The sequence below is a fragment of the Mesoplodon bidens genome (genome assembly GCF_964165515.1).
Source record: "Mesoplodon bidens genome assembly, chromosome: 7".
NCBI lineage: Eukaryota > Metazoa > Chordata > Mammalia > Artiodactyla > Ziphiidae > Mesoplodon > Mesoplodon bidens.
In genome coordinates this window covers 101009445-101033180 of record NC_138164.1, presented here as the reverse complement: position 1 = coordinate 101033180, position 23736 = coordinate 101009445, and the positions used below count along the sequence as shown (strand labels likewise).

Below are 23736 nucleotides of genomic sequence, written 5' to 3'. Positions count from 1 at the left end.
CTTTTCAGGGTGATGAAAACGCTCTAAAATCTATGGTGGTGATGGTTCCACAACTATGCACGTATACTAAAAGCCATTGAATTTTATACTTAAAGAGGGGGAACTGTATGGTATTTAAAATATATATCAATAAAGTTGTTGTATTAAAAAAGAAACCTCAGGCTTCCCTGGTGGTGCAGTGGTTGAGAGTCCGCCTGCCGATGCAGGGGACACAGGTTTGTGCCCCGGTCCGGGAAGATCCCACATGCCATGGAGCGGATAGGCCCGTGAGCCATGGCCGCTAGGCCTGCGCGTCCGGAGCCTGTGCTCCGCAATGGGAGAGGCCACAACAGTGAGAGGCCCGCGTACCGCAAAAAAAAAAAAAAAAAAAAAAGAAACCTCACAAAATTCAGGGTGTTGATCTCTGCTATGAATAGGGAAACGATCACCTTGTATCAGGACCCTTGACAGTACTGGTCAATGAATTTCCTTTTTAAACATCTTTAGATTAGTCACACAGATCAGAGTTATTAATATTTAGAATTTATTTTTTAAAGAGGAGGTGACCATCTTACACACTGTGCCAGGAAAGGTGAGGTTGAATAGTGGAAATAATTACCTAAATCCTAAATAATTCTCTTTGCATCCTGCCGTGGCAAAGGCAGGAGAGCTGCTCAGCATCTACATTAAACAGATTATCCACGTGATCAGATTGTCCATTTCAGATTGATCCCAGTACCTTGTCTCTTAATCACTGCCTGAAATCACTGCGTATACTGCCCCAGACAGCCACAAGATATCACGCCGGAAGGGGACTTGGGGATCAGCCGGTCCTCTCCTTCATTTTACAATGAGTGACTGAGGCCCAGAGAAGGTAAGGGACTCACCCAAGGTTCATAATGAGTTTGTAAGTAGAGCAGGATTAAAACTCAGACTCCCGTCTTGAAATCCTATGTCTTTCCACTCCACCTTGGCACCACTGGGCCATGTAGGACAGCATGCTTTGGTGGTCAAAGCTTAGTGCCAGGGCAGATCGCTGCCCAGTTACAGACCCAGCTGTGCCACTGATCGACTGCGTGACACTCAGCCTCCCAGGCTCCTGTCTCACCATCCTTAAAACAGGAATGATTTTCATACATAACCTGTAGGGCTGTCGCAAGGATTCAGCAGGACAGTATATGTCATGTATTCTCAATCAATTCTAGCTCTCTTAGGGCCAGAACCTGGGGCGGGGACAGGCACACAAAATAAAGTGGATCCTTCTGATGGCCTTGGTGCAGGAAACATAAGGTCTTTGTCCTGGTGTCCACAGTCCCTCCTCCATCAGCAGCAGCAAACTGACCACCACGCCGGTTTCCCTAGTCACCTCTACTGGGGACACCGAGAGGAAGAGGAATGGGACCCAGTGAGATGCTATCTCATTGTGTCTCTCCAAAGTGAAGAACGAACCATCCTCTTGAATTTTCTAGTTTCTCCTGACCCCATGTTAATTTCTAGCTCCAAATAAAATGATGTATCTTCAGTATCAAGAAAAGGCTAAAGAGTAATTTCAGGTTGGCACACGGTCCACCTAATGAGATCGGATCCACTCATTTGCAGAGTCAGGGAAATCAAGATGCGGGAAGAACCTCGTCTCAAACCATCTGAGATGCTGCAGAAGAAAGTGATGGTCTCTTTAAAAGTAAAACTGGCAGCTCTGCCTCTGTTGTGAGGGAGGAACCAAGGCCCAGAGAGGTTGAGTCATTGGGCCCATGTCACACAGCCACAGAGGCTTTCGATAAAAGAGACAGAGTGAGAACCAGATCTCCTGACCTCATGGCTCTGCCGGCACTTGGAGGGGCCGCGGGGTGGAGGGGATGAGGGGGAGCAAGAGACGGGAGGGGAGTTTGAGTGTGAAAATGACTATTCATAACTCTGAGTGTACGTAGTTGTGAGAGCATGAGCCTCTGAGGGAGAGGGAAAAACCTGTGGGGCCTCTGACGTCCCAGCTGCCCTTGGGCTGTGAGCGGATCAGTGTGTACAAGTGTGAGCAAGAGGGCTGTGAGCGGGGAGTGAGTGAATGGGTGAGTGAGAGAAAATCCGAGTGCTGGAGAGAGAACAAGAGGAGGAAAAACATTTGGGCCGTTTTCAGATTCCCACAGTCGAATAAATCAAAACAGATTGTTCTGAGACAAAGAGGCCATTTCAAACCACATCCTTTACACCAAAATAGAGCCTCAGTGGTCCACGTGACGCTTTCTCACAACCAATAATAACGGCGACAGCAACGTTCACAGTCATAGTTAGGATTCTTGAGCAGCCATGATGAGCAGGTGTGATCAACGCCCACTTTCCAGATCAGGCCACTGAGGCTTGGAGAGGGTAAGTCACGTGGTCCCTACACCTCCCTGCCTGGGTGATTCCTGGGATCAGGAAGCCTGGTGCGCAACGGAGATGCAACCAGCAAGTGTCACCTGGAGGCGCCAGGTGTTCCTGAGAACTGTCCCCTTGAGGCAGGGCCACTCCGCAAGCAGGATGGAGAAGCAAGGCACCAAGGAGCAAGCAGGGAGTGAAGACGGAATGTTCCTAGCTGCCCCACGGGGCAAAGCAGATGCCCGTCTGTGCAGGAGTGCCTGGCACCATGATGGTCACTATTAGCTGCTAAGCAGCTGTGGTCATCGCCTCACCTGGACGCCTGGCCCTGACCAGCCAGAGGAAGGCCCTGCCCTTCCATGCAAGCTGGGGCCTGATGCACAGGACTGGGCCAGAGAGGAGGGCACTGCCAGGGCCCCAGAGAACAGGTCTCCCATCTCCCACCTCAACCTCAGCAAAGGGAACTTGGGTCCAGACAGCCATGTCTCAGTAACCGCCGAGTCTCCGCTCCCAGTGGGCCTGAGGGGACGGCACCAGGCCGGCTGTGGGGAGGAGGCAAATGTAGCTCTGCCAAAGCAGCCACGGCCACCAGGCACGCCGTGTGTTTTCTCCTCATAAACTAGTCCCAACCCCCAAACAACCCTAGCGTGTGCTAGTACTCGCCTCGCTTTACAAATGAGTAAACCGAGGCTCAGAGAGACTAAATCACTCGCCCAAAGTCTCCAAAACTGCACGTGTACGTACGGTCAGGACTGAACCCAGCCTGACAAGGAGACCTTCTCCTCCTACCTCATCCATCACTCACCTGCACAGCCCTTCTCTCTGACGGAGGTTGGGAGTCCCAGAGGGCAGCGTTTTCTTACGAGTTTCAAAGGCAAATCCCAACAAACCACCTGAAACAGAAGGGGAGAGAGGTGTGCACCCTCCCAAGGGGGCAGCCCCTGCTCACCCCCTGCCTGCACTTGCCACATAGGGGCCTATTTGTCAAGGAAGGAAGAAATCTAGAGTTTTATGCTACATCTCTTTTTCAACTGGTTAGAATCCTCTGTTTTCTGTTGTGTTAACAGAATTTAAAATTTTGAAATATATACACAGAAAAGTACATAGGTCTGAAATGTACAACTCCATGAAGAGTCACAAACTGGACACACCTGTGAAACCACAAAGCAGAATAAGAAAAGAAAGAGACCAGCACCCAGAAGCCCCTCACGCTTCCTTCTGGGCCCTCCCCGACTTCCGCCCAAAGGGAATCACTATCATGACTTTTCACACCATAGTTTCACTTCGCGGACTCTGAACTTTATATAAATAGAATCATTCTGTGTAGATAGAATTCTGTATAAATAGAATCATTTGCTTTCACCTCTGTTGTCTTTTGCTCAGCATCAGGATTCTGAGATTCCCCCCAGATTGCCAGCAGCAGCAGGAGTTCATTCATTCTCTGCTGTGTAGAACTCCCATATCCACTCTACCATTTATAGACATTTGGGTTGTTTCCAGGCCTCTCATAGAGAATGAAGCTACGGACATTCTTACCCATGCCTCTTGGAGAGCACATGTATGCTTTTCTGTGGGAAAGCGTGGAATTGTTGGGTCATACGGTATGTGTATGTTTTAGTTACATTTCCCAACATTTTAATGTTGGGTCAGTTTCATGTTTTAAACATTGTGCACCTTAAACAAAATACATCTGCAGCTTGGATCTGGCCTGCAGGCCACCACGTTGCACCTTTGGCCTGTGCGCTTCATTCATTTTAGCCACTGGCCAGACCATCTTCTTTGGTGCCTCACAAATTCATATGATACAGTGGGGAACATTCTCATAATCCCCTCCACCAAACTGCTGAGTGGATGAGGCCTCCGTAAGCTGTCCATGGCTGTCTTTCAGTGAGTGTTTCTCTATGACAGAGGTACCCAACCTTTTTGGCACCAGGGACCGGTTTCGTGGAAGACAATTTTTTCCACAGATAGTGGGGGGGATGGTTCAGGCGGTAATGCGAGCGATGGGGAGCAGCAGATGCAGCTTCGCTCGCTCGCCCGTCGCTCACCTCCTACTGTGCGGCCCGATTCCTAACAGGCTACAGACCGGTACTGGTCCACGGCCCAGGGGTTGGGGACCTCTGCTCTAAGAGGATGAAATGACATTGAAATCACTTGAGCAGTCTCTTCAAACTACACGTGGCCAGCACTACACTAGTACCAACCAGACTTCCTGAGGATGTGGACAGCCAGGCATGATTATTTTGAAATGTAGCCCAATTAAGAACCACACTGCCTGAGGCCATAGTGCGCAAAGCCAGTGACCAGCAGAGCACCCAGGTTCCCAGTGGCTAGGCTCTACCTAGCACCCCAGGGTTCACCAAATCTACCCTGTGGGCTAGCACTCCACCCTCCTGCAACTGTAACAGACATCAATAATTGATCTTGACACTCCTTCCTGCTGAGCCCGCATAACCCAGCCTCGTCCACCCTTCAGCAGGCCCTACCAATCGATCAGGGTTGGCATTTGAGATGAAATGTATTTGCCACACTTGCTATTCAGTGTTGCCCCCCCGGAAACCCTTGCCATTTTCTCAAGTGGCTCAGCCTTCTTATTCCCAGGATGGGTAAGAAACAGAGAAAGGACCAAACCCAAGCCTGGCCCCATTCTTTAGCTTATTTTATTCTGATTCCCACGCCCACCCTACGATGCTTGCCTTGAAGATAATGTATGTCTGCCCTGGGGTGTTTTTGTTGGTTTGGGGTTTTGCCTGCAGGTTTTATGGGTGGCAAACAAGCTCAGAGAGGGCTAGTGCCTTGCCCCAGGGGAATTTGAACCATCTCCCCGTTTCTAATTCAGGGCTCTTTCACTCCACTCCAGGGGGGGGCCTCTCACAACCAATTAGGAACTACTGGAAAAGCCAGAAACACGATGGTAACCTCATTCATCTCAAACCAATCACATCTGGTTCACTTCTCCCTGCTAAGCAGTAAACAGTGGAGACAGCACCCAGGCTGGCTGCAGGCTGGGATCTCAGCTCAGAGACAAGGCCGCGGCCAAGAGCTGGTGAGGAGTCATTCTCACGCTGATCCCTGGGCTCCAAGAAAGAGATTTTCCTTAATGAGGCTGAGATTGGTGATCCGACATCACTAAAAATTGCCCTTTTCCAAAGCGCTAATCCACACGAACCCAGGGAGGGGCTCCAACGTGGAGGTGCTTCCAGCAGCAGCCCAGGGGGGGCCTCTGTGGTCTCACCGCTTTCTGTCTTCATTAACATTTGCAGAAAAACTCACAGTGTGTTTTGAGGCAAATGACAACCAAGCGATCTCATTTTCTTCCCTCAACCAGGTCACGGCCTCCTTCTTGCTCTTCTCCCTCACTCAAGCTAGAATTTTTTTCTTAAGCTCAAAAATACTCAAAGTTCCCTAACATCTGCAGATCTGCCTTTCAAGGTCATTTTTAGCCAAAGGTGCCCGAAACTGAGTCATCGGATTGTGTTACAACGGCATCTCCTCCCTCGGGAACAGCTGTACCTGTACCTCCAAGTCTTTGCCTCCTACGGAGACCTGGGGCTTCCAGGGGCAGCAGAGGAAGGCAGCCAGCATGCCCGTCCACATCCACATCCATGTCCACATCCACATCAGGAGGTGAAGGCAAGACCAGAAACGGCTGCAGCGTTTGGGAGACTTCTGGCTACTCCCAGAGGGGGCAGGACTAACGCGATGGGAAAAAGGACCCAAGGGCAGCTCAAAATGTGAGGAGTTCCTATTCCTGCACACACGTCTCTCCAAACTTCTGGGGACTCATGTTCATGGCGGGGGCCCGACTCGGTTACTCAGGCTCCCACCGACCTGCACTGCTGTTACCTAGTTTCACATGGAATGGAAAGAAGTATCAAGGCTTTACCAGCCCGAGGTCACACAGGCCAGAAAGTGGCAGGGCCAGAATCCACCCATCATGGCCTGACCCCAGGCCCGGGCTCTAACCACTGCCCCACGAGGCTCTCTTCCCATGACCTACTGAACTGACCGGAATGGACTTTGCCCTAATCCCGTTCCTCCTCCTCCCAAAGATACTGCCTTCATCTGCTGCCTTCAACATCACACTTATTTCCAATAAGGCTCTGGGTGACACCTCAAGGCCCAGGTTCAGGGCCCAGCAAAACCCATCCAAGTGCACACGTGTGTACGCGTACGTGCGACATCAACTTCTGAATTCCTTTTTGGGGGGAAAAAGTGCTGCTTCTGTTCACAGCCTCCCGTTAACTGGCAGGAGAGACAAGACTACAGATGTGAGCTAGGAAGATGGCCCGCCATTCCCCATGGCAGGGCTCTTAAGGACAATGTTCTCTCAAGAACCTCTAGGTACCGAGGCAAAGACAGTCTCAGAGAATCAGGCGGCATCAGGAGTGTGAGGGCCGGGAGCCCCGCCAGGCTTAGAAAGCATCTCTGGCAAAGGGCAACTTTGTATGGCAGGGAAGGAGGGCGAGGTGGGTACTGGAGAAGCTGTGTCCCCATCCCTCTCTGCATCGTAGCAGTACCAAGCCTGAGTCACCCACATAAGGGGCAGGGGATCCTCCAGGTGAGACCAACAGAGCAGAAGCTCCGCGTCCTCAGAGGGAGGGGCCGAGGGGGCCTGAGACTTGGGAGAAGCTTGGGAGGTGAGAAGAGTGAGCGAGAGGGCCCAGCCTGAGTCAGGGACCCAGGAGAGAGCTCCTCCTGGTGGGTATGGCTCAGGGGCTTCAAGACCAGAAAAGACTGCTGTGCAGTACTGGACTGGATGGTTACACACCCTCTGGATGTACCATCCTCCACCTCAAGTCTTCAGTAAAAGTCTAGTACAGTCGTCCCTCGAGACTAGTTACAGGGCCTCCATGGATAGCAAAATCCACTGATGCTCAAGTCCCTCATATAAAAGGGTGTGGTTGGGGCCTCCCTGGTGGCGCAGTGGTTGAGAGTCCGCCTGCCGATGCAGGGGATACGGGTTCGTGCCCCGGTCTGGGAGGATCCCATATGCCGCGGAGCGGCTGGGCCCGTGAGCCATGGCCGGTGGGCCTGCGCATCCGGAGCCTGTGCTCCGCAACGGGAGAGGCCACAACAGTGAGAGGCCCGCACACCGCAAAAAAAAAAAAAAAAAAAAAAAAAAAAAGGGTGTGGTAGGGGCTTCCCTGGTGGCGCAGGTGGTTAAGAATCCACCTGCCAATGCAGGGGACATGGGTTCAAACCCTGGTCCGGGTAGATCCCACATGCTGCGGAGCAACTAAGCCCGTGCGCCACAACTACTGAGCCTGCGCTCTAGAGCCCTTGGGCCACAACTACTGAGCCTGCGTGCCTAGAGCCCGTGCTCTGCATCAAGAGAAGCCACCGCCATGAGAAGCCCGCGCACAAGAGTAGCCCCCGCTCTCCGCAACTAGAGAAAGCCCGCACGCCACAATGAAGACCCAACGCAGCCCAAAATAAATAAACAAAAAATAAATAAATTTATTTTTTAAAAATGGTGTAGTATTTGCATATAACTTACACCCATCCTCCTGTATCCTTGGCATCTCTAGATTACTTATAATACCTTCTACAATGTAAATGTTATGTAAATAGTTGCTGGAGTGTGGCAAATTCAAGTTTTGCTTTTTTGGAACTTTCTGAAATTTTTATTTTTGAATATTTTCAATCCGCAGTTGGTTGAATCCACCAATGCAAAATCTGTGGATGCGGAGGGCTGTCCGGACACACAATGGAAGAAAGAAAGAATGAATGAAGGCCTACACCAAGCAACACCAGGAGCTCCTTTTCTGCATTCATCAGGCCTCCCTTCCCTTACAATGGAACAGGTGGGGCCTTGCAATGTTTCAGAAAAACCCTCCCAGTTTCCCATATCCCACCAACCAACTGGGTGATCTATGGAATTCCATAATCTCAGCATCTCAGATCTCCCTTCCATAAAACAGGGATTAAAAATCTCATCACAATCAGACTGTGGGGCATCAAATGAGATCATATATATGGGTCTGCTGGGTACATGGAACAATTCTGCTGTGCTTCTGGAGAGGAAAGGGAATGAAAGAGAGCCGACGTGGCAGGTCACTCCAAGCCCAGGACCCCGTGGGTCCCGCTTGTGCTGTCCCTTTTTCTTCCAGATGAGGAAACTGAGGTTCAATTAGGATAAAAAACTGGCCAAGGCCATGCAGCTTGTGAGGGGCAAAGCCAGGATTTGAACTGTGGGATTCAGAAGTCGGAATTCCCACTTGCTTACAGCCCTACTCGAATGCCACCTGGACTCTACAGCTGCTTTTGGAACTCCTCCTTCTCGAAGAACATTTAACTTTAATCCCGTACATTCCTCCCCAGCAGACATGCACACAACTTTATTTAAATATATTGTTATGGGATTCCCTGGTGGCGCAGTGGTTGAGAGTCCGCCTGACAATGCAGGGGACACGGGTTCGTACCCCGGTCCGGGAAGATCCCACATGCCGCGGAGCGGCTGGGCCCGTGAGCCATGGCCGCTGAGCCTGCGCGTCCGGAGCCTGTGCTCTGCAACGGGAGAGGCCACAACAGCGAGAGGCCCGTGTACCGCAAAATATATATATATATATATATATAGTTATCATTATTATTGTTTAGCCAAAAAGATTCCTTATTGGTGAGATCTTTTTCTCTTTGCACACAAACACACACATGTACCTCTCCAGCAGGTTTGAATAGACCTTTGTGAGTGGTAGGGATACTTAGAAACAAAATTTGCCCATTATATCAATTCAATTACATAGCAACCACTTTTTTAAGAGCATATTTATTTGAGCTTAGTGTGCAGCGAATCATCAGACATTTTCTTTCTTCAAACTCTTTTGGGAAGAGAAAGTGATCAAGTGAAAGGGAGGAAATGTTATGCGTATCATCCCAGCTATTGAGAATAATGCTGATGGATTTTCCTCTCGCACTTTTAATTTACTTAATACCCCCACTTCCATGAACAACCATGCCTCGGCTTCCTGAGCGCTTGCCTCCAGAGGGTTCAAGGCTTTCCGGTTGTAGTCCCCACTGCAGACTCTAAAGGGAGGTTCTAGAGTCAGAGGGGACATGGAGGACAAGCAGCCCCACTCCCCAGTGTGTGGGCGCGATATCAGCGGTCCTCCGCGGACACGAGCGCTAGTTGGAGCCCAAACGGGGTTCGGCTCCAGGTTCTGACTCTCTGGACTCCCAGTCCAGGGCTCTCCCCATCTCTTCAGCTGGGAACGGTAAGGACAGCAACTCAGGGGTTGAGTCTAGTCTGTGGTCCAGCCCTCTTGGTGACCCCGCCCTGCTCCCCCAAATCCCAGGCCTCCTTGAGCCCATCAGGCTCTGAGCTCGGCCTCCGTTGTCCCCATTTGGTCTCTGGGCTCAGAGGAGGGAAGGGTCCCCAGGGACAGCCGCCACGTGTGGCCCCAGCGCTATCCCCTCCACAACGCTAAAACTTCATCTCCTCAGCCTTGCAGAACCTGCAGGCAGTGCCCTCAGAGGTCACTCTGTTTGCCTTGGCTCCGCAGCCTGCTTCCCCAGCAAGAAGCCGCTAGAAAGGAAAATAAAACAACAACAAAAAGCTTTTTGATCTGCCAACGGACGTCCCCGTCCAACCCTGTAGGAAGGTGGAAACCACCCTCTGTAGTGACCTGCTGGCCTCCCTCTCACAAGTGTTCTCCAAAGGGCCCCAGGGTCTTTCAGAGACCCCACCTAGCCCAGGCTCCTGGACCCCATGAGATGAAAGGGTCAAAATGACATCTGTGGGGGCCAAGTGGGGATGGGCAGGGGGCAGGAAGAGGCCAGAGAGGACCAAGCAACTATGGAAGAGAGAAGATAGCCATTGACCCACCTGGCCACTCCACAGTAGGTGGTCTCCACAGATTGTCTGCTGGGTGGAGCGGCAAGAAAGAGGTGTGTTCCAGAAAAGCAATTCAATTCGCCCATAGGGAATCAGGCAAAAACATCATGGCTGTCCACGCAGGGATATACTAGGCACCCATCACAAGAGGACGCGGGAAGTAACTGACACGTGAGCTGTGCCTCTCCCCTACCCCATGGTCCACCCTGGAGACCCCCTACAGCTTCAGGGGACAGTTCCGCTCACTCTGGTAGCCCCTACACAAGCACCTCCTTCAGTCTCTTGGCTTGAAGGCAGCCTGGAAGCTTCCAGAAGTTGATGTCCCCAAGAGTAACCCTCAACCAATGAGAGACGGAAGTCGGTGACCACTCGCTGGGTCGATTCTGAGGTGTGCTTCACACAGCCCCTGGGAGGGTCCCCAGTGGGACAGGGCCCCAGGTGCCCACAGCGGGAGGCTGCTCATTAGGGCATGTTTCGTTGGCTCTCCTCCCCTCCCTGCTCACTCACCTCTCTGGAACCAACCTCATCATATATAAACTCTGTGTATCCAGATCCATGCTCAGGGTCTGTTTTTGGAGACCCCCAACTAAACCAAGGCAGAAGTGTCCGTGCTAAGACGGAACAATTGAAAAAATGCAAGATGCAGAGTTGAAGGGACGGAACACCGCAGGGTATACGGGAATGGCAGGCACCATGTACACAGCTGTGCTCATTTACTGGGAGAACAACTCAGCAGAGACAGGGGGCTGCTCACACTGGTTGTCTCTCGGTGAGGAGGCTGGCTTAAGACTCAGTTTCCATTGAATACGCTTTTGATCTATTTCCGTATTCTCTTACTATGTTTACTCTGATTATTTTTTTCTTAGGTCTTTCACCAGTAAAAAGTGATTCATTTCAAAGAGCTTGTGATAACTCCCGGAAAATCAAATAAATGAACTACAGAGAGGGAGAAAATCCCAGAATCGATAATCCCCCTCACTTCCTAGGACCCTCCCACTTCCTTCTCACCTCCTCATACTGTACCCTTGGCCTCCCTCTCAGCCCACAAGCAGGACAATAGGTCCCAATTCCCTTAGGGGTTTGACAGCTGCCATCGAACAGGGGATTAAGGACTGGAGGGGAGCAAAGGGCCAGGTGAGAGGTCTCCAAGACCCCAGATCCTGATTTTCTCCCACTCTGGCTGTTAAGACATGGACTGGCTCCAACAGGGAAGACCCTGGTGTCCCACAGAGGAGCAGAACCAGGGAACAGACCATGTAATGCCGGAGAGCGGGCTTGGGGTTCAGACCTCCTGAGTCTTTAAAGAGGTGATTAAATTAAAATGAGGCTTTTAGGGCAATCTGACTAATGCCCTTCTAAGAAGAGATTTGGACCCCCAGGGGACACCAGAGGTACACGTGCACAGAGGAAAGACCCTGTGAGAATAATGAGAAGGCAGCCTTCTGCAAGCCAGGAAGAGACCTCAGAAGAAACCAAGTCTGCCAACACCTTGATCATGAGCTTCTAGCCTCCAAAACTGTGAGAAAATAAAATTGATAAGAATTAACTTATTTAGTCCTCACAACAACCCAATAAATTAGGTATTATTTTTGGTCCCATTTTATGGATGAGACAATGATGAACAAAGAGGTTGAGTAACTTGCCCAAGGCTACGGAGCTGGTGAGTGGTAGAGCTGGGACCGTAAACCATTCTGTTGGATGAGATTAGACTCGTTCAGTGCCTGGCACACTGAAAGTGATCAATATGTCAGCTGCGCTCATTACCCAAGTCAGCCTGAAAAAGACTGGTCTACAAAGGGAAAAATGGAGGGAGGCATTTTGTGAGCACCTGAGAGGTGCCTGGGATGGATGAGCAAAGACAGACAGGGTCCCTGTCCTCCAGGGGTTAAGCTAGAGTGGGGGAGATGGAAGTTAAATAATCACACAGACAAGTCAACAATTGCCCAATCGTGACTAACTCCTGTTAGGGAGGGGATGGTGGAGCAATCAGAGCCAATAGGTGGGAAGTTTGGCCCACTTGGGAGTCCAGGAGGGCTTCTTGGAGGAGGTGATGGGATCCAAAGGATGAAGAGGAGTTGGGTAGTTAAAGAGGGAGGGAAAGCATTGCAGGAATGAGGGAAGAGCATGCAGAGCAGACCTGTTTGGGTTGGGGCAAGGTGGCTGGTGGGCTGGAGCAGAGGGAGGCAGGCCTGGGTGGGGGAGGGGCAGAGGCTGCAAGAAAGCCTTCTGAACACAGGTGAGAATCTATTGAAGGGCTTCCGAGAGTGAGCGAGGTGGCTAGCACGATCACATTACATGACAGATGTTTTCCCTAACAAAGTGTGTAAGTCGAACTTCAGTAAACTGAATTTTATTTTTAAGGCAGTAGGGAGGAACGGGAATCTGAGCATTAATCTGTGTGTAAATTGGATGAGGATCCTCTGATCCAGCTGGCGTTTTCATAGATCCGGCCGCCTCGAGTGAGGTACACCTGTTAGGTAGTAATACCGGAGGAGGACTGGCCTTCCATGTGTCAGAGTGTGGGCGGGCATCTCTGCTGGTCGAGGCTGTCTGTTTCCCCATACGTCGCAGGGACACCTTATACTGCAAACGTGGCTTTCCCCACGGAGCCACCACACAGCCTGTTTCCTGGTGACCACGACTTTCCAGGCCGCCCTTCCCCATCTCCTCTTCATCCTCCAAGCTTTAACTTGTGCTTACTTCCATGGGGAGGCCTTCGCTGCCCCCGCCCCCAGATGTAAGTGCCTTTCATGAGTTTGTCCTGGCACCCCTGGCTCCCCACTGGGTTTGTCTCCATGCTGCCCGCAGTGCCCCCACCTAAGGGCGGTTACGGGTAGAGGCCTTGGTGCATAGCAAGGAAAGATGCGATCCCTAAGAAGCTATGACTAAGAATTCATCATTCATCCCCTCACTCATTCATTCTGCGTGTATGAACGTCTATAAACATGTATTCAGTCCCAGGCACTGAGCTACACACTGCAGGCTCCATGGAGACGGAGACAGACAGGTCTCTGCCCTCATTCCATTAAGGGAAACAGATCATAAATAAAATAATTAGAATAATTCCAACATTCACTGAAAACTTTTAAAGTGCCACATTCAATCCTAAAAGATATATTTATGCATTTTGATCTTATTTTATCTTCATAAAACCTTATGAGGGTGATCATTTCACAAAATATACAAATACTGTATAATTATGTTGTACCCCTGAAACTAACATAATGTTTTATGTCAATTATACCTCAATTAAAAAAAAAAAAAAACCTTATGAAGTGAAATGGTGGTACGGGGACTTCCCTGCTGGTCCAGTGGTTAAGAATCCACCTTCCAGTGCAGCAGACACAGGTTCAATCCCTGGTCGGGGAACTAAAATCCCACATGCCACAGGGCAACTAAGCCACCGTGCTGCAACGAAAAGACCCCGCATGCCACAACGAAGAGCCCGCATGCTGCAACCAAGATGCGACACAGCCAAGTAAATAAATAAATTTTTATTTTAAATAAATAAATAAATAAATAAATAAATAAAACGGTGGTACAGAGAAGTTAAGTATCTTGTCAAAGGCCAAACAGAGGCCATGGACTGTGGCTGAACTGGGACTTGAACCCAGGCCCTTATGTTCAGAACTCTTAACCCCGATGGTGTGTTGCCTCTTATGCTTTCAATGCGTGGGGATGAGGCAGTGTATCTGAACCCTCGGCCTCCACAGCTGAGCCTCCAAACCCTCCTGGGCCCCTGTGAGATGGGCGTCAGAGCTGGGAGCCTTGGCTATTTCCTCCTAGGCCCCCTTCTCTTGCAGAGAAGTCCAGACGACCTGCCAGGGAAGAGGAACCCAACTTGCTGACATCACGGTGACTTCCGGTGCTAAAGGTGAACCCAGGATAAAGAGCAAGAACCATTCATCTGGAGCAGATATTTTCAGCCTGAGAGGAGATGGAGATGGCAGGCAACTCCAGAAAGACGAGTTGAGAAAAATGTAAATGGTGCCTTTCACGCAGTCCTTTCAAATCCTTACTTCTAGAAAACATCCTATCTGTAGTTGGTTATAATTCACATGCACCCATGTTTCTTAAGCCCACACTAACACCCAGCACCCTTCCAGACCTGCTGGGAGGGAACAAATATGGAAAACAGCATCTGACAAATGCTAGCAGTGGACAAAGTGTGTTTGATGCAGACACTTACTCTTCTGATGCTTATAACTAGGCCACGAGGTGGGTATAAATCCCCACTTTATTGATAAGAAAACTGAAATGTACAGAGATTAATTTACTTGTTACTTACTAGTTGTACAGTTGTGTGACCTTGGGCAAATTACAATACTTAGCCTCTTGGGTTGGTTTTCTTGGCTGTTAAATGGAGTGATAACAGTACCCACCTGTTATGGATTGAATGGTGTGCCCCACGTATCCTAACCCCTGCTATGTATGAATGTGACCTTATTTGAAAACAGGGTCTTTGCAGATGTCATCAAGTTCAGATGAGGTCATTAGGCTCTAATCCAATGTGACTGGTGTCCTCATAAGAAGAGGAAAGCTGACCTGGTGCAGCTACAGGGAGAACACCGTGTGATGACAGAGGAAGAGGCTGGAGTGATGTGCCCACGAGTCAAGGAACACCAAGGACTGCCAATAGCCACCAGAAGCAAGGAAGGAAGAACCCTCCCCTAGAGCCCCCTGCTGACACCTGATTTTGGACTTTCAGCCTCCAGAACTGTGCGAGGATGAATGTCTGTGGTTAGAAGCCCTCGGTTTATGGTACTTGTCACTGCAGCCCTAGGAAACCAACGCCATCACCTCATCGCGCTCTTGAGCTGGTCCACAGCTCTGCCCCAGTGTTTCGGGGGGAGGGACTGCAGAAGCTGAGGTCTGGGGGCGGAGTGAATGAGATGTGTTTTAGGCACCCCACGTGCCTGACTCACAGCCTAACCGGCCTGCCTCCCACCAGCACTTTTCAAAGAAGCCAGGAGCATCCTGGTGCAGCTACAGTCGGAGGCCACTCTCTCCGTGCCCCCAGGAACAAGCATCCACTATGTCAGGGGGCCACGGGCCACCTCCGAATCCCGTCTCGGGGAGCCCAACTCTCTCAAAGACCCCTCCACCCTGGTGTCTAGCCCGCCAGTTATTCCTGTGAGGTCTTTTGCAGGGGACAGTAAATCCCCATTATTCAAGGGGTGCTTGTATTTTGGCTGGCGAAGCACCTCATTCCCCTGGGGGCTAAAAACTCAGACAAGATGAATACCCTGGGCTGGCCCTGCTGGAGAGAGACCTAAATGTCAGGCACCAGGTGGTGGCAGGCTGCCCCCCAGGAGGCTGAGGCACACTTGGCTAGCGACAGTGCTGCAATCTGTCCCAGCCGGAGAGGCAGCCACCCGGGAGGGGGGCTCCTCTCGGCAGCACCCTCAGGCCCCGTGCCCACAGTGGTAAGTAGATGTGAAAAGACGGGCCTAAATCCAAGGGCCGGGGCTCCAAATTCTTCTCCCATTTCAAATGGAAGCCATAGTAGTTCAACTATTATGAACTAGAGACCCCAACCCAGGCCACCCAGGATGGGAGCCCAGAGCCTCTCCATCCAAGAGATGGGAGTGACAGGCGTGTGTGCGGGGGCGGGAGGGGGGGCACTTGGAGCCTCTCCTCGGGTGCTGGCCCCTTGCCAAAGGCATCTTTCGTTTCTTACTCAAGTGGGTGAGGAGCGATGTGGCACCTACTAGGTGCCACGTACCTGATCAGCTTTATAGCTTTCTACATTCTTCCCATTTTGCAGAGGAAAAAACTGAGGCTCAGAGAGATAAACAAGTGTTAAAGTAGAGGTGTCAGGATTTGAAGCTAGGTCGGACCACCTTACTGTTCTCAGAAAAACAGGGCTAGAAACCCTCATCAGGTCCCCTCTCTTTACCTGCCCAACCCCACAAGGAGCGAAAGGGGTCAGCAGGAGACTGCACAGATGGGACAGGAAGCATAGGTAACCTTCTGTGTCATTTGGGGGACACCCCAAGGCTTGAATGCACAGCAGTTCCCAAAATAGTGTATATGGAGCTGAAACTCCTATGGCTTTCACTATGAATATTTAAAACTAAGGCTTCTCATGCCCCTACACTACTCCCTCAGCTTCCAGATAGTTCCTGCAGCCTCCCTCCAGCCTTCTCTCCCCTTGGCCCTTCCCCCCCTGCCCCATGCACACACAGAAGATGAATACAGAAGCTCTTCCCCATCAGGGCATGGGAGGAGGAGATAGGAGCAGAAGTAGGCGCTGGAGGGTCCTGGAAGAAGTTCTAAGAGCAGTAAACTTCAGTAAGGCAAAGGAGGCCATGGGAGCTCTGGGGTGAAGGTCAAGGGTCTGGCTTAGTGCCCTTGCTGTGTGCTCACTGGCCAGCCCCTTGGCCTCTCCGAGCCACCCCCGCTCCAGTGTATTATGGGCACTATATGATCTGTCCAGATATCATTTCCATGGACATGGTCTGTAATCTCTAAAGAGCAATGCACATCAGGGATCATTAAGGAAAGGAAGCATCCGTGTTTTAAGGACTATGTGCCAGGTCTATACTAGAAGCTTTAAATGCATCATCTCAATTAATCCTCAAAGTACTCTATCCGGGAAATATAAATGCAGGGAGTTAGTGCTCAGTAAATACCCAGCCTCCCTTACAGCTGGTTTCGGGCCAGGTGACAGTTCTGACCAATGGACTGGAGCTGAAGTGATGTGTGTCACCTCCAGGGGACACAGCGGAGCGTTAGTGTGCCTTTTCCTTTTCCATTGCTCTCTTCGCCTTCTGTGGTAACCATGGATGCCACATCATCCTGGAAGTGCAGCTATGAAGATGGTGGAGTCACCATCCGCCTGCGTCCCTGAGTAACTGTGTACAGCAGAGATCCATGTTAGACAAGTGACGTAAGTGAGAATTAAACCCACAGGTTAAGCCACGGAGGGTCTGGGATCATCTGCTGTGGCTGCTGGTATTACTTAGCTTAACACTCTTATTGTTGCTGTTATTCTGCTTTTCACAAATACGGAAACCAAGGCCACATAGCCAGTCAATGGCAGAAACAAGATGCAAGTTTACATCTGTGACTCCAACACACATCCTCTTTCAACTACAACCTTTTGTTGCTGAATAAGACCATCCCCTTCCTGTAAGCAACCTTGTCCCAAAAAACTCCTACCCCTCAGTGTCCCCAGGATGGCTGAGTAATCAATGCAGGGTGAGAAAAGAGAATCTCATAAAGCACTCTGAGCCTGGAAAATGAGCAAAAGCAGGGAGGAGGGGGCCTGATCGCATCTCAGGGAAATCTTTTCTGGGGCTTTGGAGCTCACAGGAGGTTTCCAGAGGAGAGGAAATATCACAAAGTGGTTTCGAGCACAGAAGGGAGAATCAGACCAACCTAGGATCCAATTCCAGTCCTACCACTTGCTCCCTTGATTTTTCTGAGCCGTACTTCCTAATCTGTAAAATGGGGACAATATCTGAACCAATTTTGAGGGTGAAGGTGAGATGAAGCATTGTCTAGCTCCTGGCCGATGGTGAGCACTCCCCAAATGTCTGCCATAGTGAAGATCATCACTGGGATGGCTCAGAGAACAGCCTTTGCTGGAGGGAGATGAGGCCGAGGTGCAGCCAGAGGCTGCCCTGCCAGGATGGCTGACACAGCCCAGACAGCAGACCTGGCCCAGCTCACAGCCCTGCAAAAGACCGAGGGGCAGAACACACAGAGAGAAGCGGGGCCAGACAGACATAGTGTGATGCAGCAGAGGAGCCAGATTATTTATTTTAAAGTCGAAAGTATCTTCTAGGAGGATGGCCTTTTATTTGGGTGAATCTGGGAGTTGTTTATCAGCTTAAACTCATTATCTGCACATATGGTCTTCGTACTATAGTTAAGGGTGGGAAACAAAGGATGGAAGGGAAAGGATGGGCATATACTAGCTGATGAAATATCATCCCTCAAGTGCCAGTAACCAGGATATGTTCAGTGACGTCACATTGGGCTTCCTGCCACAAGGACGGGGCTATCATGAGAATACTCACAAGATTTTAACTCTGGAGTCCCTCAGTGAGGCAGGGAAAGGAAGAAAAAAAAAAAAGAAAAGCAATTTGTTTTATTCACTCTTGTCTTCCATCTCAAAAGCAGACACACACAGACACACATACACACACGCACACACAAACTGTGCCCAAAAATATCAGAGCTGGAAAGGATCAACGTTGATCCCTCCCTCCCATTTCACAATAAGAGTATTAGTAATAATAATAATAATGACAATGATGACTGTGAATATTTGTTGAACATTTACTACCTGCTGTGCACTGTGCTAAGTGTTTCACATGCTTTATCTCGTTGACATTTCACAACACTCTGATACAGTATAATTAGTCCCATTTCACAGATCAGGAAACTGAGGCACCAGAGGTTGAATGGCCTAAGGTTACACAGCTAGTAAGTAGAAGAAAGCTGACATTCACACCCAGGCAGCCTAACTGCCTCACAATCCTGCGTCTAGAGAAATAGGGAAACTGAGGCTCAGAGAGGGGCGGTGAGTCACTCGAGGTCCCACAGCTCCATGTATAACAGAATTGGGGCTAGAACACAAGTCTCCTTACTCCTGGTCCAGCTGGTCCAGTGACCTTTCCACTCCATCCTGTTGCCAATCAGTATGTACACACACGCATAGGACTAGTGAACATGCTGTTGCTCATCTCCAAGTTGTTCAGTTACTAATTAAACCAGCAGTCTTGGGTACAAACAAGGGGCAAGGGCTGGACCTTAAGATAACAAGAGCTGAGATGAAAGAACTGCTTTGCCAGCTGCAAACACTGGGACCCATCTCCCTCTCCCTCTCTTTTTTTTTTTTTTTTGCAGTACGCGGGCCTCTCACTGATGTGGCCTCTCCCGTTGCGGAGCACAGGCTCCGGACGCGCAGGCTCAGCGGCCATGGCTCACAGGCCTAGCCGCTCCACGGCATGGGGGATCTTCCCGGACCGGGGCACGAACCCGTGTCCCCTGCATCGGCAGGAGGACTCTCAACCACTGCGCCACCAGGGAAGCCCTCCCTCTCTTTTTAATGAGTGTTACATTATCTGCTCACAACCCCATCCCCCAGTCAGAGCACTGATGAGGGTCCAAGGTGGCAGCCCGTGCGGCAGGAGGAGCCCAGGCTGGCGGGTTACTTAGCAGCATCAAGTTGCAAAAATACCCCATCAAGCGATCATCTGCTCTGGGGGACTAAAGTGCTGGTTTCCAAGGCCCCCTCCCTTTGCTGTGTCCCAGCTGAGCTTGAACAAATGTTCCTGATTTTCCTTCTCAATGGCTGATGAAATAGACCAGAAGAGCCGCCCTCTGGAAAGAGGGGTCCCTAAGAGGGGCAGTCCAGCCATGACTCTTTGCTCTTAGCAGGAAAGAGGAGGGAGTAAGAGCTGCACAGGCCTCCAGAGAAAGGTAACATGCAAGCTTGCGGACAGACATGGGGATCCCAGCAGGAACTGATCACCAACATCACCCTCTCCATCCCCAAACCGCAGTCTGATGGAGGACAGGCACCTGGTTCACTTTGCCCTGTCAGGGCGGAGCGGGGCAAGACGGCCAGGAGCGGTGCCCCCCACTGGACAGAAGGCAGAGCAGAGCTGCCTAGCGCCCTAAAATGTTAGACTCTCCTGACTTTAAGTTTCAAGCCCCCGCCTCCTCCACCGCCACCCCGGCCCCAGACCATTAAAAAGTCACTAATTCAGGGAGCTGTTTCCAGGCTGACAGGGCAGTTTTTAAAGGAGGAGGGGGGTACTTCCTGGATCAGCCCAAGGTGTCCTAACTCCAACTCCAGATGAACTGATGCTTCTAGAAAGTGGCCTGGAACTTTCACTGATATACTGCCATTTCAGCCTCAGGCTGGGTAAAGATACGCCAAGGGTCTGCCATTTGAATGGATCTGGGGACCGGACGACCAGGAGACACAGTGCCCAAGACCTGAAATTTTGCTGAATCAGAGACCTTGGAGTTTGCCTGGAAGCAGTCTGAGTCCACACATGATACTCCACATCCAAACAGGGACGTCAGCAGTCCCAGGGGTCTCAATGCCCTCCCATCTTCGGGGCAGGTTGGGTGTGAGTGGGGTGCAGGGATCAGGGGTAGAACGCAGAGCCGCCAGCCCTCTGGGGGCCCCTTGCTCACTCCCAGTTTCCAAGGGCAGGGCTGTTCCAGGCAGGCTTCCCTCCCCAGAAAAACTAGAGTCATTCAAAACAAAACAAAACAACAAAACAACTCCTTTTGTTTTCTGGCCCCATGGAATGTCTTGAAGACAAATGCAGAGACAGCGGGCTTCTCCACCCTTTCCTCTGTCTCCTCCCTACTCGTCTGTCCTCTCCTATTCAAAATAAAAACCATGCTGATCTTTCTCTACAGCAACTTTGTCCTCGAGCAATTTGAGAGCATCCAACAAAAACATTTGCTACACTGAAAGCAAGAACCTCAGCTCTCTTTCAGGGACTACCCTCTTCCATCACCTTTGCAGGGGACTCTGGGGACGTGAGAGGGGGGAGGGGGCTGCCCAATGAGCCCACGTTGGCATCCACGAGAAAGATGAAAACTTCCGCCAGCCACTATGAGGCCACTGCACATTCTTAGATTTGCTCATTTGTACTCACTTGGGGTGCAGGGAAGAGGGAGGGAATTAGAGAGAAAGATGAGGCCACAGGGCTTCAGGGTCCCTACAATGTCGAACAGCCCACACATGACAAAGATGATGCTCTTCATAGATGCCAGCAGCCGTCTGGCTCCCTGAGGCCTTGGCACAGACCCACAGACTCAACACACAGGGGCCCTGAGGTCCCACAAGGGGACACGTGGCAGGTTTCCACCAATAATTGTGAAATGACCACATGAATGTGGCCTGTGGCCTCCAGACCCCAAGAGGAGGGGCTCTTGTTGACTAAGAAATTTACCACTTGAAACTGGACTGCTAAAATCTTTAAGGGCCCCCATCAACCCCACCCTGTGCCTCCCAGTTTATTTGTGCCCAGAGAGGGGATTCACCCCAAGACCCTCAACCCACCCACACCAGAAAGGGATCTGGCCAGATCCAGGGAACAAAGGTACAACTTTTACAAAAAGGGTGCATTCAGCGGTTTGGGTTTCAGACCCCAAAGAAACCTCAGAAAGTTAATGCTCCCATACACTTACTCCACACCAATTCGCTGTTAATGTAAAGTTCCCCTCCTTTTTGTTTTTCTGGGGGTGACTTTTTATTCACCCATACATCCTGCCAGCTCCCCCAAGAAAAACCAGCTCCTGAGAGCCAAGCTTTCCAATACACAGCGCGGTTATAACTGGGGGCATCCCAGCCTCTCACTCCGACCCTCTGCCCCATTCCGGCTGCGGTGGGGTGCTCCTCAGGGCTGGCCCCTCGCGTGTTGGGGGTTGGTCTGCGGTTGTCGGTCCTGAATTTCGGTGCATTTGTCTCGCAGGAACCAGAACTCGCCTTCCTGTGGGTGAAACGGCCAGGGAAGGGCGCCCCCTCGCGGGAGCAAACTCACCTCAATCCAGCCGGGACTCGAAGCCGGCGCGAACCCACCCGTGCCCGCCAACCCTCCAAGCGGACTCCCGCTGCGCCCCCTGAATCTGGACGTGCTCGAGCCTCGGATCCAACGAGCACCCAAAGGAGTCTCTGCTTCCCCAAACCGCACACACCGAGTACGGAATAAAGGGGGCCCTGAAGGAAAGCGTGGCGCCCCCGCCCCGCCCCGCTTCCAGGGACTCCGAAGGCGACCCGCCTCAGTGGCCCTGCTGGGCCCGGCAATCCTCACCGCCCGGATCCTCGCTCCTAATCCTTAGTCCCTACCTGCCCCCCTACAGAGTGGCATGGCGCGCACCGCCTCCCTCAGGACGCAGCCCTGGCCAAGACCCCGACTTGTAACCACACCTGCCACCCCCGCCATTCTGCTGCCCCCCCCCCAATCACCCGCCCAGAGCGCCGAGCAGGGCTGCACCTGTCCCGGGGGAAGCCTCTGGCCCTCGGCGGATTCGGGGCAGGGATGGGGGCGAGCACGTCTCCCCCGCCCCTTCCCCAGCCTAGCCGAAGTAGAACTTGAACATCCTGGGATCCCCCTATTCCACCCCACCCCCACCGTGCCCAACAGTCGCCCGGGGGTAGGCGGGAAGCGCGCTTGGGTCCCCAAGTCCCCCGGGGCGCGGCGGCGAGGCGCACGGAGGGCACTGAGGTGCGGAACCCCTACCTTCCAGCGGCAGTGGCCGGATCCCGCGCCAACTCCCGTCGGCGGCCGCGGGGGAAACTTTCCCCGGGCGGAGAAGCGCACTCGCAACTTGCTCAGCACCGGCTGCCTTCCCGGCGGTGGCGGCGGCGGCGCGTCCGGGGACCGGCTGGCGAGAGGCGGCGGCGGCGCTCGCTCGGGGCTCGGGGCTGGGGCTCGGGCTCGGGCTCGGGCGGCCTCGCGCGGCTCCGCGGTGGATCGCTAGGCGCTGCGTCCGCCCCGCAGCCTGGAGCCCCCGAGACGCCGGCGGCAGCTGCAGCCGCCCGCCCGCCGGCCCCACCTCCCCGCCACCGCTCCGTCCCTCCCTCCCTCTCCCCCGCGCTCCCTCCCCTCCCCAAACCTCCTCCCCTTCAGTCTCCAGTCGCCGCCGCCGCCGCCGCCGCCGCCGCCGCTGCCTTGGCGGCCGACGTGAAGGCACGTCTCCTCCAGCGAGCTGCCCCACTTGCCCCCTCCCGGGCTTGGTCCAGCAATCAGGCCTCGCTCCGGGGGCCCCTAGGGCCACCCTCTGCCCTTCTCCCCTTCTGTCACCCCTGCCCTCCTCCCCACTCTGCTCACAGGCCCTCGCTTCGTCTGAATTCAGGAGATCCGTAGGGGGAATGGGGAGCTGGGCACGCTAGACCGGAGTATTTATTCCGGGGAAACTTCCATGCTGCCCCCCGACCTCCGTGGCCGGACCGCAGGGCTGGTGGGTTGGGATGATCCCCCATCCGGACCTCGCTCCTCATCTTCCCGCTGCCCTGGAAGGACCTGTTGAAAGCCAGGGGGATTCACCCTCCCTGGGCTGCTTTGGACCGATGCTGTTAATAGAGGCGACTGGAGGGGTTGCAGCAAGAGGTGGGGGGCGCGGGGGTGCCCACCCCAGGCCAGATGCAAACGACTTGATTGCAAGAGGCCAGGCCTGTGTCTCCATCTCAGGGCTTATCTTCTCATCTTTGTACCACTGCCTCAGCCACAGGCCCCCTCCCCAGCCACTGACACATGACTTCACCAAGACATTTAACCTCTGAACCTCTTCTGTGAAGTAGCTACCCACCGCCTGCCCCAGACAAAATGGGCAAGCAAGCAGATCAAAGCAGACAGCCCAAGTGAAAGTTCTCTCTAACCCCCCAGGGGAGAGGGGCTCAGATTGCCCACTCCTTGTCCCTGGGCAACAATTTTTTGAGTCCCAGCTCTGAAGATTCCACACCCGGTGCCTGCCTGCCAGGACATTCAAACACACACGAGCTCTGCAGGAGGCCCCTTTGTCAACTGATTCTCACTGAGGAGTGAGTGACTGATAGGAGCTGAACCTACTCCAGTCTTGGATAGGAATGT

The 23736-nt window shown here is 52.2% G+C and overlaps 1 protein-coding gene across 1 annotated transcript in view; it reads right to left on the bottom strand.

Annotated features, from left to right (window-relative positions):
- Positions 1 to 22655, bottom strand: part of TSPAN18 (tetraspanin 18) — a 188543-nt gene extending 165888 nt beyond the window's left edge. The window contains exon 1 of the mRNA XM_081241000.1: positions 22387 to 22655. The gene's annotated coding sequence lies outside the window, so the exon portion shown is untranslated. The remainder of the gene's footprint in view (positions 1 to 22386) is intronic.
- Positions 22656 to 23736: the final 1081 nt, after the last annotated feature.